This window comes from Oncorhynchus clarkii, chromosome 3 (genome assembly GCF_045791955.1).
Source record: "Oncorhynchus clarkii lewisi isolate Uvic-CL-2024 chromosome 3, UVic_Ocla_1.0, whole genome shotgun sequence".
Taxonomy (NCBI): domain Eukaryota; kingdom Metazoa; phylum Chordata; class Actinopteri; order Salmoniformes; family Salmonidae; genus Oncorhynchus; species Oncorhynchus clarkii.
The window spans coordinates 63981031-64003312 of record NC_092149.1 but is presented as its reverse complement, the minus strand read 5'-3'; the positions used below and the strand labels follow the sequence as shown (position 1 = coordinate 64003312).

Genomic DNA, 22282 nt, shown 5'->3' with positions numbered 1-22282 from the left:
AATATGGTGATGAGAGGAAGCCCAGTGACCGGCAGTGGGAGAAGACGGAGCGAGATAGATTTTGGCCGATATTCTGCCATTTTTTTAATCAACGCTCTGATCTCAATACAGTTTTATGTTCCAAAAAACTGCAGTCTTTTACGAACAGAGTGATCAACGTTTTGTAGACTTTAACCTTTGCCAAAGTTTTTTAAATGTTTAATTACGTTGTTTAAAAGGAGTACAAGGCCCGATTGAGTTATTGCACACGCGCACTTCACAGAGTAGCCATTCCCTAATGGGAATATGCAAAAAAACTGCGAGAACACGACAATAGGATCATGCTAGCTCTTGCTTGGCTCTGCCCGCCTCCTTCTTTTCTTGCCCACCATGATTCATTTGCTGCCGTTGGAAACGACAGGCAGTGGTCTATCTTGGGTTAGTTATACAAATCTTTGGCATCACCTGCCAATGTATGCTTGTGTGAAGGGGGTAGATTTTTAGGCTGCTCAATTATATTATACCTAATTTTCTTTCTATAAGTTTACATTATGTGCACAGACTGTAAGATTGGAATACAATTTAGAAAGTCCCATTCCAGAAACATTCCACATCACTCAATTTATATTTTGGTATAATATGGCATATAATGAATAGAATATAATATAAATATAGTAGAATATAAAAGCATCAGATCCTATAAATGTTACTTTCAGCTAGAGTAAATGTCACACTTGATATTTTGATAGAATATAATAGATCCTACACATCATGTTACTTGGAACTATGCCAACTTCTGATGGCATTGAGGAGTACACCACATCGGTCACTGGCTTTATCAATAAGTGTATCGAGGACGTTGTCCCCACAGTGACTGTACATACATACCCCAAACAGAAGCCATGGATTACAGGCAACATTCGCACTGAGCTAAAGGGTAGAACTGCCGCTTTCAAGGTGTGGGACTCGGAAGCTTATAAGAAATCCTGCTATGCCCTCCGATGAACCATCAAACAGGCAAAGCGCCAATACAGGACTAAGATCGAATTGTACTACTCCGGCTCCGGCGCTCGTCGGATGTGGCAGGGTCTGCGAACTATTACAGGCTACAAAGGGAAGCACAGCCGCGAGCTGCCCAGTGACACGAGCCTACCAGACGAGCTAAATAACTTCTATGCTCGCTTCGAGGCAAGCAACACTGAGGCATGCATGAGAGCATCAGCTGTTCCGGATGACTGTGTGATCATGCTCTCCTTAGCCGACGTGAGTAAGACCTTTAAACAGGTCAACATTCACAAGGCCGCTGGGCCAGACGGATTACCAGGACGTGTGCTCCGGGCATGTGCTGACCAACTGGCAAGTGTCTTCACTGACATTTTCAACATGTCCCTGATTGAGTCTGTAATACCAACACGCTCCAAGCAGACCATCATAGTGCCCAAGAGCACTAAGGTAACCTGCCTAAATGACTATAGTAGCACTCATGTCCGTAGCCATGAAGTGCTTTGAAAGGCTGGTAATCGCTCACATTAACACCATTATCCCAGTAACCCTAGATGCACTCCAATTTGCAAACCGCTCAACCAGATCCGCAGATGATGCAATCTCTATTGTACTCCACACTGCCCTTTCCCACCTGGACAAAAGGAACACCTACGTGAGAATGCTATTCATTGATTACGGCTCAGCGTTCAACACTATAGTGCCCTCGAAAGTCATTACTAAGCTAAGGATCCTGGGACTAAACACCTCCCTCTGCAACTGGATCCTGGACTTCCTGACGGGACGCCCCTAGATGGTGAGGGTAGGTAGCAACTCATCTGCCACGCTGATCCTCAACATCGGAGCCCCTCAGCAGTGTGTGCTCAGTCCCCTCCTGTACTCCCTGTTCCCCCACGACTTCAACACCATCATTAAGTTTGCAGATGACACAACAGTGGTAGGCCTGATCACCGACAACGACGAGGCAGCCTATTGGGAGGAGGTCAGAGACCTGACTGGGTGGTGCCAGAATAGCAACCTATCTCTCAACGTAATCAAGACAAAAGAGATGATTGTGGACTACAGGAAAAGGAGGACCAAGCACATCCCATTCTCATCAACAGGGCTGTAGTGGAGCAGGTTGAGAGCTTCAAGTTCGTTGGTATTAACATCACCAACAAACTATAATGGTCCAAACACACAAAGACAGTCGTTTAGAGGACATGACAAAACCTATTCCCCCTCAGAAGACTGAAAAGATTTGGCATGGGTCCTCAGATCCTCAAAAGGTTCTACAGCTGCAACATCGAGAGCATCCTGACTGGTTGCATCACTGCCTGGTACGGCCCTAAAAGTTGTCAAAGACCCCAGCCACCCCAGACTGTTCTCTCTGCTACCACATGACAAGCGGTACCGGAGCGCGAGCTCTGATTTGATTTGCTCTGTTAAACCTATTCTTTGGATTGACTTCAATAGCAACAGTGAATATATTTAGTTATGAAGAGGTTTCTTAATAATCATTCTCAACATAGCACATTGCTAATCGTCAGTGACAAATATAAAAGCTAAGCAGCGTTGGTTTTGATTAAAACCCTGGATGAGAGACCAAATAGCTGCACGTCAACTCTATTTTTGAACTAGAGTAGGCTAACTGTCCCTATCAATATTTTGAAGCATAGTGTAGAATGGAATAGAATAGGTGCATCATTCCATAATTTGAGTTTGCTTATTGCAATTCCACCAATGTGAGATTAGAGCAGGGGTTCCCAAACTTTTAAACTAGGGGCCCCTCTTTCAGAATTGGGGAACATCCTGCACCTCCCACGTCTATTTCTATCAGCACAAGCACTGTTCATGACACAAACTGTTCACACCCCTCCTGTTGGTGGAGTGATTTTTGCAGGTTTAAAGCTTATTTCCTTCATTCCTACAGATTTTGTAATGCGGTGCAAAGAACATTTTGCCGTTTTAAAGCACATTTTCTTGCAATTCTATACATTTTGCCATGTCTAATGTGTATAGATCTGACAAAAAAATCAACAATATCTATGGGCTAAACAATCTAAATAAAAAAGCGTTAGCTGTAATGAGCTAGTTGATCTGGACTCTGATAAATTATAAATAGCTCTCTAAGGTTTGCAATGACTAACATAAGAGGAACTGATGACGCGCTACCCAATTTCGTCTCCCCACAGTGTTTGTTTGTTTGTTTGTTTTGTCACAAGAGGGCGATATTGCACTGTCAAATGCCTTCATCTCATCCTGGCAATGAGTTATGATAGTTATGATGATGCTGAGACTCAGACTCCGTGGTGAAAAGTTGAGGCATTTTTTCTCTCCCTTAAAATCTCACCTAAAGTGATTGAGGGGCGCGTAGCAGCACGTGTGCAGCTAGCCACTCCCTTTGCCCGTAGTCCCTATCGGTTAGTGCTCCAGTGGAAGTCCTCATAGCCGGATGAGACACGCGTGCAGAATTTAGGGATAGAGGAAACTTTTTTCATCTGAAGAGATATCTCCGGGATTCTATATTGTCCTCCAGAGTGTATTTAGGGGACAACATTTCCAATTCGGAGGCAAGTAGAATAGTTTTATTCTCAACATTTTCCACATTGTCTTCTTGAGTAGCCTAACACAAGAAGTTCTAGCCTAGCCATTGTTTGCAACTTTTTGCAAGCCTATCACTTGTTGGTGTTACTTTGTAATTGACAATTCAGTGTTGGTTGCATAATCTGACTTTTTTTTTTTAGCTAGAATTCTCCTTTCCAAAATGTGTCTAATCAGTAGGCTATTTGCCCATTCATATACATGGCCATACAACCCGTTCGTTCTTTAGCCTACACTAATGCCACCAGTCTCATGAGCTTTTATGTTCAAGATCTTCTTCACATAGCACTAGCATATTCTGTAATTTCTTTAGTTGATTTGTATTACTTGTGGAATTTTAATGCCACGTGAAATCTTTATTTAGCGTTAAACTATCCCCTTAAATGTTTCAAGCATCCTTGCATTTGTTTGTCTTTGAATAGGCTACGTGTAGCTTGTATGTGTGATGGTTTTGTACTTTTCACTCGTTTCGACCATTCCTGAGCTCTTGTTCTTTTTCGTGTGAGGGGAAAAGAGAAGTGGGTAGGCTACTACCGGGAGCGGGTGGGTCTACTTTTGTTACTCGTCTCACCTTGTCAAAATCTGTGGCGATTTTGTATTGTTAATTAAGAATGCACTCTAGTGATTTCAAACATCTGTGGTCAGTATGCTCGAACACAACAACAAGAGAGCGATACATAAATTGAAAGTTGTAGGACAAGGGTGGAAAAAAATTGCAGTGCAACTCTAAAAACAAAGCAGATGTCTTAAGGAGATTTCATGTATTTACTAGACTAGGCTATCAATGTTACTGCCCTTACACTGCTCCACACTTCAGTCCACTATGCATAAGAATGTGATTTCACGCCAGAATAATGTACTTACATTGCACCCCCTTTGAAATATCCCGGAATGAAATACACTCACACACAGATTTGTAATGGAGATTGAAGTGTTTTACTAGCCTACACACCATCTACTTTAAAGCCTAAAAAGCCCCCGTTGTTCTCTGAGAAACAAGACAGGAGAATCTCTGGGAAGTCTCTATGCTTTTCCTCCTGCCGGAATTCCCTTTGGATCCAGGGCCAGGCTTGCACTCTATAGGAACTTGGAATTTTGAAGCATGGAAAACTAATGCTTTGCAGAAGGCAAGGTCCCCAAAACATAAACCAGAATTGGGTTAGGTCTGCATTTTTAATGAAGCTTCAGTTGCAGCCAGGGTCTGGGTCTCATGCTGTCTGTGTTTTTGTCTGGGACCTGACTAACCTAATATGTTGTCGCTGTGCTTCCTTCATACAAAGGAGAATTGTGCTCAGCTTTGTTACAGGACTCAACTTTTTATGTTTATGGCATAGGGTCTTCTGTGTCACAAGTTGCCTAACAACAGTAAGGGAAAGTCCACACAATTATTCTAGTTTCTACCCTTGAATATCAGTAGCTACTGTATGTTTGAAGTTCTGCTATGAAAGATACTGGTTTGGATGAAGTAGTTGAACCCAGGTGACTGTTATAAAGGTATTGTATATGTTATTCGTCGCCAGACCCACTGGCTCCAGGTCATCTACAAGTCCATGCTAGGTAAAGCTCCGCCTTATCTCAGTTCACTGGTCACGATGGCAACACCCACCCGTAGCACACGCTCCAGCAGGTGTATCTCACTGATCATCCCTAAAGCCAACACCTCATTTGGCTGCCTTTCCTTCCAGTTCTCTGCTGCCTGTGACTGGAACGAATCGAAAAAATCGCTGAAGTTGGAGACTTTTATCCCCCTCACCAACTTCAAACATCGGCTATCTGAGCAGCTAACCGATCGCTGCAGCTGTACATAGTCCATCGGTAAATAGCCCACCAAATTTACCAACCTCATCCCCATACTGTTTATATTTATTTACTTTTCTGCTCTTTTGCACACCAGTATCTCTACCTGCACATGACCATCTGATCATTTATCACTCCAGTGTTAATCTGCAAAATTGTAATTATCCGACTACCTCATGCTTTTTGCACACAATGTATATACTCTTTTTTTCTTTCTACTGTGTAATTGACTTGTTTATTGTTTACTCCATGTGTAACTCTGTTGTCTGGTCACACTGCTATGCTTTATCTTGGCCAGGTCGCAGTTGTAAATGAAAACTTGTTCTCAACTAGCCTACCTGGTTAAATAAAGGTGAAATAAAAATAAAAATAGACATTATAAGATGAAGGATATTTGCTATCGCCGACTCAGCTATTCATTGCCAAAAGACCCACAGTAATATGACATCCAAATGCACACTGTCATAACAACTAGAGGTCGACCGATTATAATTAGGGCCGATTTCAAGTTTTCATAACAATCGGTAATCAGCCTTTTTGGATGTCGATTATGGCCAATTACATTGCAATCCATGAGGAAACTGCGTGGCAGGCTGAACCCCTGTTACGTGAGTGCAGTGTCAAAAGGACCTTGTGGTTGCAATGAGCCAAGGGTAAATTGCTAGCTGGGTGATTCTGCAACTACGGGCACTTCCATGTCCTCGGGTCAATTTTGAGGATTTTATATAAAAAATAAAACAAATACAAATATTTGCATGTTAAGTTCACACTGGAATCACCCCATACTTTTTAAAACACCCCTATCAAATATTTTTGCTACTTTTCAGATGCATTTTATACCTCAATTTCACGTTTTTGCCCTTGTCCTTGACACAGACTTTTAAGCTTCTATGTTTTTCTATGAGAACAATAATTACACATTGTATAATGTTATGTACTAGAGTCAATTAAATAAAATCTATATCAATATTTATTATGAGTATGCCCTTTTATATAGTTTTTTTACACAAAATATACCTGTCCTTTGGGAGTGGTGTCATTTCCACCACTGAGGACAAATTCCTCATTAATATTATTTTTTTCAAGAGAATGTTAATTTAGTTACCATATTGTTACACTGAAGCACATGGCTGCAGTGGACAGTTGTTCCAGATGTAATGTCCAGAAGTTGAAGAAAAATCGAGGTACATTTTGCTTGTGTAGACAATATTTGAATTGTTAGTCATTTCCAAACAGGCTATAATTTATTTATTTTGTGGTAGAACTTATGATAAAAAAAAAAAATCTATATATTTAGTGTAAACATTATGCTAGCTGTAATTAGAGGTCGACCGATTATGATTTTTCAACGCCGATACCGATTTATTGGCGCACCAAAAAAAGACGATACTGATTAATTATATATGGCAATTACAACAATACTGAATGAACAATGAACACTTTCATTTTAACTTAATATAATACAACAATAAAATCAATTTAGTCTCAAATAAATAATGAAACATGTTCAATTTGGTTTAAATAATGCAAAAACAAAGTGTTGGAGAAGAAAGTAAAAGTGCAATATGTGCCATGTAAAAAATATCCACACAATTTTCCTCCCCTCTTGATGCCATCTATTTTGTGAAGTGCACCAGTTCCTCCTGCAGCAAAGCACCCTCACAACATGATGCTGCCACCCCCCTGCTTCACGGTTGGGATGGTGTTCTTCGGCTTGCAAGCCTCCCCCTTTTCCCTCCAAACGTAATGATGGTCATTATGGCCAAACAGTTCTACTTTTGTTTCATCAGATCATCAGATCATTTCTCCAAAAAGTACGATATTTGTCCCCATGTGCAGTTGCAAATCGTAGTCTGGCTTTTTTATGGTGGTTTTGGAGCAGTGGCTTCTTCCTTGCTGAGCGGCCTTTCAGGTTATGTCGATATAGGACTTGTTTTACTGTGGCTATAGATACTTTTGTACCTGTTTCCTCAATCTTCACAAGGTCCTTTTTATGTTGTTCTGGGATTGATTTGCACTTTTTGCACCTAAAGGATGTTCATCTCTGAGACAGAATGCGTCTCCTGAGTGGTATGACGGCTGCGTGGTCCCATGGTGTTTATACTTGCATACTATTGTTTGTACAGGCATTTGGAAATTGCTCCCAATGATGAACCAGACTTGTGGAGGTTTACAATTTCTTTTCTGAGGTCTTGGCTGATTTATTTAGATTTTCCCATGATGTCAAGCAAGGAGGCACTGAGTTTGAAGTTAGGCCTTGAAATACATCCACAGGTACACCTCCAATTGACTCAAATGATGTCAATTAGCCCATCTGAAGCTTCTAAAGCCATTACATAATTTTCTGTAATTTTCCAAGCTGTTTAAAGGCACAGTGAACTTAGTGTTTGTAAACTTCTGACCCACTGGAATTGTGATACAGTGAATTATAAGTGAAATAATCTGTCTGTAAACAATTGTTGGAAAAATTATTTGTGACACGCACAAAGTATATGTCCTAACTGACTTGCCAAAACTATAGTTTGTTAACAAGAAATTTGTGGAGTGTTTGAACAACGAGTTTTAATGACTCCAACCTAAGTGTATGTAAACTTCCCACTTCAACTGTATGTATTGTATTAAGTTAAAATAAAAGGGTTCATTGTTCATTCAGTGTCGTAATTGTCATTATTATAAATATATATATCGTCCAATTTAATCAGTATCGTCTTTTTTTGGTCCTCCAGTAATCGGTATTGGCTCGGTAATCGGTCGACCTCTAACATCTGCTGTCACTACAGCTCCTTTATTTTTAGATTTACGATCATCTAACATTTTAGCAATTTACCCTGGACACCATTACATTATGTTAGTCTATATATGTGTGTGGTAGAGAGTGGGGAATGGTCCCCTCAGCCCATAGGTACCATAAATCCTACCTTCCACCCAGAAAGCAGTTCCCCTTTTCTGTATTACTGTGGCTTCTGTGGTTTCATCATGTATGCCACAGCCTTCGTGAGCCAAGTCACCAGATCAACTTGATTAGTAGGACAGATCAAACAAACAAAGACGACATATGGGCAATTTCATGGTAAAAGTGATGCTGAGACTCAGAATCTTCACTTTAACATGTATGTCAAACAAAAACCTTTTACAAGAACACATTTACTTGAACAGTTCAGATGCAGAAGTTTGGATGACCATTTGTGCCATCTTTCTGTTACCAAACTTCTGCATCTGTACTGTTCAAGTAAATGTGTTTTTGTAAAATTGTCTGTTTTCTGTAGTTTGCTTAACTTTGCAATCATTGTTTTTTGTTTGACATGCAAACAAAAAACACTGTTACCTTGGAATTTCCCATATGCTTATAGTGGATGTTGTGGTCCTGTCTCGGCGATTGTGGAGTTCCTGTCTTAATAGCTATTAATTTACCCATTGGGATAAAAAATGATTGATTTGGAAAAACAGCTAGGTGAAATGATTTGATAAGGAAATTTGTATTTGTCTAGTGTTTGCATAGTTTATCCTGTTGTGTTCAACCCTCATCTGTATCCAGAACAATGTGTTTGCCCTCTAGGCTAGTTGCCACGTTGTTTAGGAGCAAAGTCCCTCAGCCATGGTGATGAATGGTGTTTGCTCTGATCTGCCTGTGGTGAGTACTACTGAGGTGTGTGTACAGTGTATTAGCTCTGGCTCAAGACGGGTGGTTGTGAGGGTGATGGAGAGGTGCAGCACTACCTGCTCAGCTCTACTGTCTGAGTAGAGAGATGCAGTGCTTGCCATTTGAGTTCTAGCTCTGACAGCAGCCAGGCAATCACTGACAGATCCATGTTGCGTCAAGTTCTATATGATTGTTGACTTCAACTGTGATTTATTAAAGGCCTTGTTCCCTGATTATTCCCTGTTCCATCATGGAACATTCATGTTCTATCTGGGAATGCTCATTTTCCATCTCTCCTGATGCCTGCTGTTCCTGGTTTGCATCTCCAGTGTGGAATTTTGGATAGGCCACCAGGAAATATGCTTTTGAAGTATGAGACCAGCACAAGAGGCTAGGCTACAGATGTTGGGATATCCTCTCTACTCCTCTCATGGCACCGGAGAGAATGGCTGCTGTTTTATGGGCTCTTGAAACTAGGGGGCACAATTTTTATTTTGGGAAAAATAATGTTCCCAAAGTAAACCGCCTATTTCTCAGGACCAGATGCTAGATAATGCATATAATTATATGCAGCTTAGGATGGAAAACACCCTAAAGTTTCAAAAACTATAACAATATTGTCTGTGAGTATAACAGAACTGATATTGCAGGCGAAATCCTGAGAAAAATCCAATCAGGAAGTGACTCTTATTTTGAAACCCCCGTCGTTCTATGCATCCATATTGCCCATTGATAGGGATATCAACCAGATTCCTTTTTCTGTGGCTTCCCTAAGGTGTCTACAGCTTTTAGACGTAGTTTCAGGCCTTTATTTTGAAGAATGAACGTAAACGACTACATTGCGTAAGTGGCCAGCTGAGGGCTCTCAGCGTGATTCTTGCGTAAAAGACAGAGGTAGTCATTTTTCCTCTTGCTCCTACTGAAAAGCCAATTGGCTAGATGTACCAATCTTATAGAGACATTCCCCAAGAGACTTGCAGCTTTAATTTCTGCAAAAGGTGGCTTTACAAAGTATTGACTTTGGGGAACCTATTCCAGGTTGTAATTGGACAAAATAGAAAAAATGCCAAACGGGGTGAATACTTTCGCAAGACACTATGCTCCCTTCGAGGGAAGTAACAATGAAACATGCGTGAGTGCATCAGCTGTTCCGGATGACTGTGTGATCACACTCTCCGCATCCGATGTGAGTACGACCTTTAAACAGGTCAACATTGGGGTCATGGAGCCAGAAGGATTACCAAGGCGTGCTCAGTCCTCTCCTGTACTCCCTGTTCACTCATGACTGCACGACTCCAACACATCAAGTTTGCTGATGACACAATAGCGGTAGGCCTGATGAACGACGACACAGCCTGTAGGGTGGAGTTGAGAGACCTGGTCGTCTGGTGCAAGGACAACAACCTCTCCCTCAACGTAACCAAGACAAATTAGATGATTGTGGACTACAGGAAAAGGAGGACTGAGCACACCCCCATTCTCATCAACGGGGCTGTAGTGGAGCAGGTTGAGAGCTTCAAGTTCCTTGGCCTCCACATCACCAACAAAATAACATGATCCAAGCACACTAAGACAGTTGTGAAGAGGGCATGACAAAACCTAAAACCTACCTCAAGTGACTGGAAAGATTTGGCACGGGTCCTCAGATTCTCAAAGTTCTACAGCTGCACCATCGAGAGCATCCTGACAGGTTGCATCACTGCCTGGTGTGGCAACTGCTTGGCCTCCGACTGCAAGGCACTATTAAGGTTTAGTGCGTACGGCCCAGTACATCACTGTGGCCAAGCTTCCTGCCATCCAGGACCTCTATACCAGGTGGTGTCAGAGGAAGGCCCTAAAAATGTTCAGACTCCAGCCATCCTAGTCATAGACTGTTCTCTCTGCTACCGCACAGCATGCGGTACCGGAGGGCCAAGCCTAGGTCCAAGAGACTTCTAAACAGCTGCTACACCCAAGCCGTAAGACTCCTGAACAGCTTGTTTACCAATCAGGACCTGAATATGACTGCACGTCACATAACATAATTTAACGTGTTCATACATTTTTTTTCTGTAGTTACACTAATTATACTATCACTCGTATTTAATATGTCACAGCGATTCATCGATAGGTATGCTATCATGCTGGTAAAGTTGTCTCGCGCACCTACAGCCTGGTCATTAAAAAAAGCTAGCTTGCTCATGGATGCAAACAATGTTCTTTCCCAAAAACATAGCAAAACGACAATCTGTTTCAGTATCTATTGTTAGCTAGCTAACTACACTGCTCAAAACAATTAAGGGAACACTAAAATAATACATCCTAGATCTGAATGAATGAAATATTCTTATTAAATATTTTTTTCTTTACATAGTTGAATGTGCTGTCAACAAAATCACACAAATTATCAATGGAAATCAAATGTATCAACCCATGGAGGTCTGGATTTGGAGTCACACTCAAAATTAAAGTGGAAAACCACACTACAGGCTGATCCAACTTTGATGTAATGTCCTTAAAACAAGTCAAAATGAGGCTCAGTAGTGTGTGTGGCCTCCACGTGCCTGTATGACCTCCCTACAATGCCTGGGCATGCTCCTGATGAGGTCGAGGATGGTCTCCTGAGGAATCTCCTCCCAGACCTGGACTAAAGCGAGACATGAGCGAGACATGATGTCCCAGATGTGCTCAATTGGATTCAGGTTTGGGGAACGGGCAGGCCAGTCCATAGCATCAATGCCTTCCTCTTACAGGAACTGCTGACACACTCCAGCCACATGAGGTCTAGCATTGTCTTGCATTAGGAGGAACCCGGGGCCAACCGCACCAGCACATGGTCTCACAAGGGGTCTGAGGATCTCATCTCGGTACCTAATGGCAGTCAGGCTACCTCTGGCGAGCACATGGAAAAGAAATGCCACCCCACACCGTGACTGATCCACCGCCAAACCGGTCATGCTGGAGGATGTTGCAGGCAGCAGAACGTTCTCCACGGCTTGTTCTTGGTGTTCTCTGGCACATGCCAAACGTCCTGCACGGTGTTGGGCTGTAAGCACAACCCCCACCTGTGGACGTCGGGCCCTCATTACCACCCTCATGGAGTCTGTTTCTGACCGTTTGAGCAGATACATACACATTTGTGGCCTGCTGGAGGTAATTTTGCAGGGCTCTGGCAGTGCTCCTCCTTGCACAAAGGCGGAGGTAGCGGTCCTGCTGCTGGGTTGTTGCCCTCCTACGGCCTCCTCCACGTCTCCTGATGTACTGGCCTGTCTCCTGGTATCGCCTCCATGCTCTGGACACTACGCTGACAGACACAGCAAACATTCTTGCCACAGCTCGCATTGATGTGCCATCCTGGATGAGCTGCACTACCTGAGCCACTTGTGTGGGTTGTAGACTCCGTCTCATGGTACCACTAGCGTGAAAGCACCGCCAGCATTCTAAAGTGACCAAAACATCAGCCAGGAAGCATAGGAACTGAGAAGTGGTCTGGTCACCACCTGCAGAACCACTCCTTTATTGGGGGTGTCTTGCTAAATACCTATAATTTCCACCTGTTGTCTATTCCATTTGCACAACAGCATGTGACATTTATTGTCAATCAGTGTTGCTTCCTAAGTGGACAGTTTGATTTCACAGAAGTGTGATTGACTTGGAGTTACATTGTGTTAAAGTGTTCCCTTTATTTTTTTGAGCAGTGTATATAGCTAGGTGTCATCTAAAATAACCCTAATTAATAAGACAGGTTCGTCCACCATTAATCAAATAAGAACTATCTATGTGAAGCTAGCCACAATAAGGATTAGCCACAATAGTGGACTTTGCGGTTAGCCTTCAAAATAAAGTATGTCATTGACAGTGATGTAAATGAATACAAATAGTAGCTACTGATGCAACCCTAAGTAACAGTACAGATGAAGATGAAAAATTATCAGGCCTACTGTACATCTTTACTGTAGAAGTTCTTGTTGAAAACAAGTCTAGGTTAGAACCATTGCTGTTAAAATACAAGTCATTTCTATTCTGAACTGCATATGCATATACACACGCTCGCATTCAAACGTGCACCATAGGCGACCCGTCATTCAGGGTAGGTGGGGCAGAGTCCGCCTGTTTTGCATGTTATTTTGACATTGTCACACAAGTTTGCAAACGAGGAGAGAACAAATTATATTAAAAAAAAAAAAAGTTAATGAAGCCGTGTAAAAACATGGGTCTCTTTTCTTTTGCTTTCTTGAGTAAGGTAGCTCAAATGTAGGTGTTTCAGCCTAGCTCAGTGCTTTCTGTAGTGGTGGGGAAGCCAGCGGAAAATACGGCGCGTAGATGTTGGTAATGTTATCTGGTTGCGCCTTGATTGGCTCACTGTTCTGTCAGTCATGGAGAAACTACGTCACTGAAAAATCTGCAGAGAGAGATCGAATATTCTGGGAGAGTATAGATCTCCCCCATGGCACAAACCCGGGGGGGCACAAACCCACTCAAGTGGCGCACCCATACTAGGGACGGCATGGAAGAGGACCAGTAAGCCAGTGACTCAGACCCTGTAATGGGGTTTGAGGCAGAGAATCCCAGTGAAGAGAGAGGAACCGGCCAGGCAGAGAGGGCAAGGGGGTTCGTTGCTCCAGTGCCATTCCGTTCACCTTCACACTCCTGGGCCAGACTACACTCAATCATAGGACCTACTGAAGAGATGAGTATTCAATAAATACTTAAAGGTCAAAACCGAGTTTGCGTCACTCACATGGATAGGCAGACCATTCCATAAAAATTGAGCTCTATAGGAGAAAGCCCTGCCTCCAGCTGTTTGCGTAGAAATTCTAGGGACAGTAAGAAGGCCTGCGTCTTGTGACCGTAGCGTTCATGTAGGTATGTACGGCAGGACCAAGTTGGAAAGATATGTAGGAGCAAGCCCATGTAATGCTTTGTAGGTTAGCAGTAAAACCTTCAAATCAACCCTTGCCTTAACATGAAGTCAGTGTAGAGAGGCTAGCACTGGAGTAAAATGATAAATTTTGGGGGTTCTAGTCAAGATTCTAGCAGCTTTGAACTGGGAGAGGATCTTGGAGGGTTGGTGTCCTGGCGGTTGGGAGCTTGGGTCGGTGGCCGATGGGTCGGTGGCCGATAGGTCACTGGTTCGGGTCCCTGTTTTTACTGTATTGTATGTTTTTAATATTAAATAAAATATAAGTTGTCCTAATGTTCCTATTGCCCCAGGCAGTGCTCAGACAGGGAATGTAAAAGCTGTAGCTTATACAGTGCATTCGGAAAGTATTCACATGTTAGCCTTATTGTAAAATAGATTCAAAAAATGATGACAAATCAAATTTATTAAAAATAAAAAACGATCACATTTACAGTATTCAGACCCTTTACTCAGTACTTTGTTGAAGCACATTGGCAGTGATAACAGCATCAAGACTTCTTGGGTATGATGCTGGAAGCTTGGCACACTTGTATTTGGGGAGTTTCTCCCATTCTTCTCTGCAGATCCTCCCAAGCTCTGCCGGCTTGGATGAGCAGTATTGCTGCACAGCTAATTTCAGGTCTCTCCATAGATGTTTGATCGGGTTTAAGTCCGTGCTCTGGCTGTGCCACTCAAGGACATTAAGAGACTTGTACCGAAGCAACTCCTGCATTGTCTTGGCTGTGTGCTTAGGGTCGTTGTCCTGTTGGAAGGTGAACCTTCACCCCAGTCTGAGGTCCTGATCGCTTTTCATCAAGGATCTCTCTGTACGCTGCTCCGTTCGTCTTTCCCTCGATCCTATCTCCCAGTCCCTGCTGCTGAAAAACGTCCCCACAGCATGATGATGCTGCTGCCACCACTGTGCGTCACTATAGGGATGGTGCCAGGTTTTGTGACGCTTGGCATTCAGGCCTAAGAGTTCAATCTTGGTTTCATCAGACCAGAGAATCTTGTTTCTCATGGTCTGAGAGTCTTTAGGTGCCTTTTGGCAAACTCCAAGCGGGCTGTCATGTGCCTTTTACTGAGGAGAGGTTTCCTTCTGGACAGTCTACCATAAAGGCTGGATTGGTGGAGTGCTACAGAGATGGTTGTCCTTCTGGAAGGTTCTCCCATCTCCACAGAACTCTGGAGCTCGGTCAGAGTGACCATTGGTTTCTTGGTCACCTCCCTGACCAAGGCTCTTCTCTGCTGATTGCTCAGTTTGGCCTGGCGGCCAGCTCTTGGAAGAGTCTTTGTGGTTCCAAACTTATTTCATTTAAGTATGATGTAGTTGACTGTGTTCTTTGGGACTTTGAATGCTGCAGACATGCACGGTCAGCTGTGGGACCTTATCTAGACTTGCCTAGTTAAATAAAGGTTACATGTATTTTTTAAATAGACAGGTGTGTCTTTCCAAATCATATCCAATCATCTGAATTTACCACAGGTGGACTCAATCAAGTTGTAGAAATATCTCAAGGATGATAAATGGAAACAGGATGCACCTGAGCTCAATTTTGAGTCTCATTGCGAAGGGTCTGAATACTTATTTAAATTTGTATTTTTATTTTTTATAAATGTGCAAACATTTCTAAACCTGTTCACTTTGTCATTATGTGGTATTGTATGTAGATTGAGGAATTCTCTCTATTTAATCAATTTTAGATTAGGGCTGTAACTAACAAAATGTGGAAAAAGTCAATGGGTCTGAATACTTTCCGAATGCTCTGTATGTCATTAGTCATGAATTTGTCAGAAGAGAATTGTGTTCAGCTAATTTCTTTCAGCTGTCTGTCCATAACTCTTTCCTCCAAGTAGGTCCTAATCCTTATTCCTCCTGACTCGGCAGAATTGAGCACTTTCTACTCATTATTCAACTTGTCTATGAGTTGTCTTTTAACCCGGACCTGTTGCCTGACCTTTACATTTTATAAGAATTCTAAGAACCTCTGCTCTACTGTAGCTTATATCAGAGGATATCTGTCTGTCTAATTTGCCCATAAGGATTTAAATGAATTGGCATACATTTTTAAATGGTGTAATTGAGCTGGTGCTTAAAATATTTATTTTATTTAACCAGGTAGGCCAGTTGAGAACAAGTTCTCATTTACAACTGACCTGGCCAAGATAAAGCAAAGCAATGCGACAAAGACAACAACAGTTACACATGGGATAAACAAACGTACAGTCAATAACACAATAGAAAAATCTGTATACAGTGTGTTCAAATAAAGTAAGTAGGTAAGGAAATAGGCCAATAGCGGCGAAGTAATAACAATTTAGCAATTTACACTGGAGTGATATATGTGCAGATGAGGACATGCAAGTAGATATACTGGTTTGCAGAAAAACAAATATGGGGATGAGGTATGTAGTTGGTTGGATGGGCTATTTACAGATGGGCTGTGTACAGCTGCAGTGATTGGTAAGCTCTGACAGCTGGCGCTTAAAGTTAGTCAGGGAGATAAATCTCCAACTTCAGTGATTTTTGCAATTCGTTCCAGTCATTGGCAGCAGAGAACTGGAAGGGAAGGCGGCCAAAGCAGGTGCTCACTTTGGGGATGACCAGTGAAATGTACATGCTGGAGTGCATGCTACGGGTGGGAGAGTTTACAGTCTAGCCAGACACCTAGGTATTTATGGTTGTTCACATATTCTAGGTCAGAAGGGTCCAGAGTAGTGATGCTAGTCAGGTGTGCGGGTGCGGGCAGCGATCGGTTGAAGAGCATACAATTAGCATTTAAGAGCAGTTGGAGGCCACGGAAGGAGTGTTGTATGGCGATGAAGCTCGTTTTGGAGGTTTGTTGACAGTGTCCAAATAAGCAATATAGGCCTATTTGTTTGTTATTTTCTGAATGAGGAGCTTTATTGTATTCAAAGATGCAGGACTGACCAGGGGTGAGGTTACCTGTAGGAGAAAGTTGGGCTTGCATTATGTTCTATCTCTCTGACTGTCTCAGAACTATGGCTGACAGCCTTCTGCACCATTGCCCCTTGTCTATAGAATGCTCTCCCTGACCATCTGAGTTCTGAGCTCCAACACTAAAACGGTCCTTAAAAACCCACTTTTAGAGACTGTCTTTTTCATAGTCCTTGTCGCAATCTAAAATGCATTTAGCACCTAGCCCACTTGCTATTTTACCTGCCTTTGATTCTAAATGTTTTTTATTGTAAACTCAGCAAAAACATTTACATCTCCACAGTCAACTGTGTTTTATTTTCAGCAAACTTAACATGTCTAAATATTTGTATGAACTTAACAAGATTCATCAACTGAGACACAAACTGAACACGTTCCACAGACAAGTGACTAACAGAAATTTAATAATGTATCACACTGGTTGTAAACGAACGAGTGATGCGCGTTCGAGGCAATACTGGCTGTATGTAAGGCTCAGCCAATCATTTACAACAGATTGCAGCGCAGCACGCAACTGAAGAAAGAAGAGAACCAATTTACTAGTTACAGTATCAGTTCGCTCTCTGGAAAGTCAGCTTGCCAGTTAAAGCAGCAAGTCCCCTGAAAGATAGAGGTAACGTTGGGTGAAAAGCCTGACCACGGAGACGCGGGTGAGGAGACGGGGTTGAGAAGGTGATGAAGTGTACTTCATGAGCTGTAACTGAAAAACTACTGGTATTTGGAAAGTATGAGGTGAGGGAGAAAGTGTGGTGGAACAAGTATCAGCATTAAGTATCTTGCTAGCTGGATTGAATTCTTCGTTAGTTAGCCAGAGAAATGTTGAGCAACATTAGCCATTTTATCTGATCAAATATTTGAGCATATGGTGTGAAACATTTGCTTGCTAGCAAAGCAAGACAGCTAATGTTAGCTAGCTAACTAACGTTACATCAGATGAGCTAACATTAGTAACCTAACCAATTCGCTATAGTATTAAATGGTATACGACTCCTTGCCGTAACGAACTAACCACGATCTGTTAACTAATGGTTTATCTCTACAGTATGTGGTTAATTTTCAGAATAAGAGAATTAGGTGAAAATTAGGCGTTGCTTGTTATGTGGATTCAGGGATCAAATGGAGCTGGGCCTGGCTTAAACTGGATGCCACTATAGAGGTGAAAGGAACACCACACACTTTCCCTGTTTCTCACTTTTGCTGGCACATTGTAGAACATATGTCCACAGGCAGAAAGTATTGTGTGTTGAACTTGATAGTAACGTGTGTGAGTGAAGGGGGATTATACATTTTTATTTTATTTATTTTTACTCTGTGAAAGTTATTTTTGCACACATGTAGCCTTGTGCACTTGATCGACGTCTATAGTGGCCACTATAATAGAGCAAATATCGAATGCCTGTTTGTTTAATTCTAGTTCTACTTTAAGATGTTTTTTTCCCCAAGTGCAATATTTATGTGGGTGGTCACAAGCATTCCATTATAAAGGCTTTCATTGCTAACTGCAATATTAGTGTATTGTTTTGTTTCTCAAGACTTGAGTGTCATTTGCAGTAAAGTCTAGCCAACAAATTACATTGGATTGCTTTCTTTACATGTTTTTTTAGCTGTGAGTTAGGTTCACATTAACCACTTTATTTTACACACAGAGACTGATCATGTAGATCATATTCTTTGTTGCTTAATTAGTTAACCTGCATTTCCCCTTACCTTATTTGAATGTTTCAGTGCAAAAAGAAAGTGTCACCTTTTTGGGCCCTCAGCAGTTTGCATCCCTGATAAATGCAGGGAAGGACTGAAAGGAGACATTTAGGAATGTGCAAGTCTACCAAGTTGTGTTGAAGTGAGGCTAAGTAAAAGTATCTTGCAGGGTTTATGTAGAGACATGTACATGCTAGGGTTGTGACGATGCCAGTATTGCAATATTTTTTCCATGGCAAGTGAAAACAGTAATTAGACTAAACTCTTGGTTCTTTTTTAAAAACCTGAATGACAACAATGTTTGTTTCAACATTAGGGCTATTTTCCAAAATAAGTGAAATCCGATTGTTCATATTTTGTTTTCTTACAACGATACTAACGAAGCCCAAGGCAAAAAAAAAAAAACTTTGACTCTTGGAAGTATCGCGGTCGAGCGGCTTGGTGTCGGGGCGTGGTATCGCGGTCGAGCGGCTTGGTATCGCGGTCGAGCGGCTTGGTATCGCGGTCGAGCGGCTTCATTGATCTTTTGTCTAATTAGGCCTCATTTGGTATGCAACTTATCAGAATGAGTAATGGTTCCTGCAGCCATTTGTTCACTCCATCCATTGATATGATTATTCATTGACAAGTCTTTGATAGTCTAAAGCAGGGCTGTTTTTAATGCCAGAGCATGTGAATTGGCAAGTTTGAAGCAAGGAGCAGAGCGTAATTAAAGCAAATTTAAAAAAATGGTGTCGGCCTTCTCTCACTCTCCAGTTTGTTGTTCTGGTTCTGCTCAGCCACAAGCTCTGTGCATTGTCTGTATTTGTCATGTCCTTTATCATTTTAATTAGGCATATTTGGTTGTAATTATTTAGCCTACTCCACCCACAGTAGCCTATATCTAGTTTATATTCTACTTTCTAACGTCTAGGATAGGTATTTTTTTTATTTTGAAGGACCTTAAATGTATTAATGAATGATTTAGGTAGGCAATACATAGGCTACTGTAAAATGTACTTTAGTTTTTCTGGAACAGAAACACCATAATATATAAATCAATTTAAGGTAAAATATCAGACATAGATCGTGGGTAATAAAGACCGGTATCCATTTCTTTTCCTAAATAAAAGGGAATAAATCATCTCAATCTCAAACTGCAGCTGTCAAATGATTTGCGTACCAACAAGCTTCATATTTGCGTTGAGCATGGTAAATGCTCAACCATGAACTATTATAATAAAGTCAGAAGAATACTAATTTTAATATCATAAAGGAATATTAGTGGGAATATAGCCATGATATAATGTCATTAAGCAGATGCTTTTATCCAAAGCGACTTAGTCACACGTGCGTGAGTTTCTGGGAATCGAACTGTGTGTCTGGCACCTACTTCCTTTCCTGCCCGTTCACCCTCTGAATGGCACACATACGCAATCCATGTCTGTTTACATTTTTACATTATCCCACTATCAGGGTTGTTAACATATTTGTGCACAAAATTAGATTTGATTTAATTTGGTCACATCTGCATCGTTTTTAATGTAGCCTAGTCAATGAGCACTGTCTGTATAGCTATCGTTATTAATGTAGCCTAGTCTATGAGCGCTGTCTGTATAGCTATCGTTATTAATGTAGCCTAGTCAATGAGCGCTGTCTGTATAGCATAGTTTTTAATGTAGCCTAGTCAATGAGCGCTGTCTGTATAGCATAGTTTTTAATGTAGCCTAGTCAATGAGCGCTGTCTGTATAGCATCGTTTTAATGTAGCCTAGTCAATGAGCGCTGTCTGTATAGCATAGTTTTTAATGTAGCCTAGTCTATGAGTGCTGTCTGTATAGCATCATTTTTTTAATGTAGCCTAGTCTATGAGCGCTGTCTGTATAGCATCATTTTTTAAATGTAGCCTAGTCAATGAGCGCTGTCTGTATAGCATCGTTTTTAATGTAGCCTAGTCAATGAGCGCTGTCTGTATAGCGCGGTAGCATGGTGCCAGATCTTTGTGTGTATGTTTGAGGCTCCGCTCTCAATGTATTTTTCAATTTTAGGCTTTTCAAATATATTCCATTCTCCTTTCTTTTGTTTGTATTATGGCTATATTCTCACTAATATTCCTTTTATGTAATTAAGCTTTTACATGTGTATTTTTCTGTATTTATTGTAATAATACTAATAGTGCCAGATCTTTGTGTGTTTGAGGCTGTCTGTTGGGCTGGGAGAGGGGGATTCTTTTACAGTTCATACCACCATATGCAAATGGTAAATTACTCATGGTCCCTTTCCAGGAACCTTTAAATGATATATTCTCTACTTTAGTCTGGAAATATGGGGCAATGTCAAACGCTGGAGGTGAGCCAGCACCAATATGTTCTAGGTTACTTGCTTCGTAATCACAGGACCAAGACCTCCATGTAACATAGACATTTAAGTAGACTTTGCATATGGGGCAATTCCATGGTAATTGAATGATGCAGAGGCTCCAATCTTTTTCACTTTAAAAGTATGCCAAACAAAAACCATTGATTGCGAAGTTAAACAAATGATAGAACTCTATGCACAAGGACTAATTTCAACAATTTCCACAGACATTGTTACAAAAAAAACATTATTAATTGTGATTTATCAGGGGGTACTTCAGAACCCCTACTTCCTGCGGCTATGAAAAACACATTTACTCGAACAGTGCAGATGTAAAGTTTGGTAACCGAATGACTGTGAAATCTCCCTCAGTTTGTGACCACATTTTCCAAAATTAAGATTCAAAGATGTCTGCAGAAAGAATATGGCGTTGGCTATGTTATGACCCCTTGAGTTTGAAAGTCTCTTTTGGTTATCGAAGTCCAGTTTTACTGTACTAAACTCTACTCTACAGTAAGTACTGTATTATACTGACATACTCTACTTTTCTTTGCACTGTACTGTGTTGTCTTAACTTGTGACACAGACTGCTACAATTGGTTCAGATTTGGACTGAGCAAATTTCAAATACTTTTCAACGTCTTGTGTCTGTCAGTCGGTGCTCAGTGTGTGACGAGTATGGTTCCAGTAAATTGAAATAGAGGGGGTTCATGGGTAGGTGCCATTTTTCGGGGGTAACTGGCGAGCTACCAATTCTTTGTGGCTAGCTTGCTGGCCAGTTAGCCCTATTGATTTACTGTGGACTTACCCATCCACTGAACCTTATTCCTTCTCTTTCTCTATGCCTCTGTCCTCTTTCTCCCGTTGTCTCTCAATAGGATTCGATATGGAGGGAGGCTGCTCAATGTTGCGTCACTGGCTGCTAATGGTGCTGCCTGGCAGGGATGTCTGAACCTGGGGTACTAGGCTACCAGGCTGGCAGGGCAGTAGCTCATCCAGATTTGTCTCTTCTGCCACGCACCTGATCCTTGTTGGTGTCCTTGCATTACATTCACCTGGAGAAGTATACTATACATACAATGCTCACTTACAGTGCCTTGCGAAAGTATTCGGCCCCCTTGAACTTTGCGACCTTTTGCCACATTTCAGGCTTCAAACATAAAGATATAAAACTGTATTTTTTTGTGAAGAATCAACAACAAGTGGGACACAATCATGAAGTGGAACGACATTTATTGGATATTTCAAACTTTTTTAACAAATCAAAAACTGAAAAATTGGGCGTGCAAAATTATTCAGCCCCCTTAAGTTAATACTTTGTAGCGCCACCTTTTGCTGCGATTACAGCTGTAAGTCGCTTGGGGTATGTCTCTATCAGTTTTGCACATCGAGAGACTGAAATTTTT

The 22282-nt window shown here is 41.6% G+C and overlaps 1 protein-coding gene across 7 annotated transcripts in view; it reads left to right on the top strand.

Moving 5' to 3' along the window:
- The first annotated feature begins 3262 nt into the window (after window positions 1-3262).
- The window catches only part of LOC139401230 (unconventional myosin-Ib-like), a 149670-nt gene continuing 130650 nt past the window's right edge, over window positions 3263-22282 (top strand). For all 7 annotated transcript variants that reach the window (XM_071145637.1, XM_071145633.1, XM_071145625.1 and 4 more), the window contains exon 1: window positions 3263-3533. The gene's annotated coding sequence lies outside the window, so the exon portion shown is untranslated. The remainder of the gene's footprint in view (window positions 3534-22282) is intronic.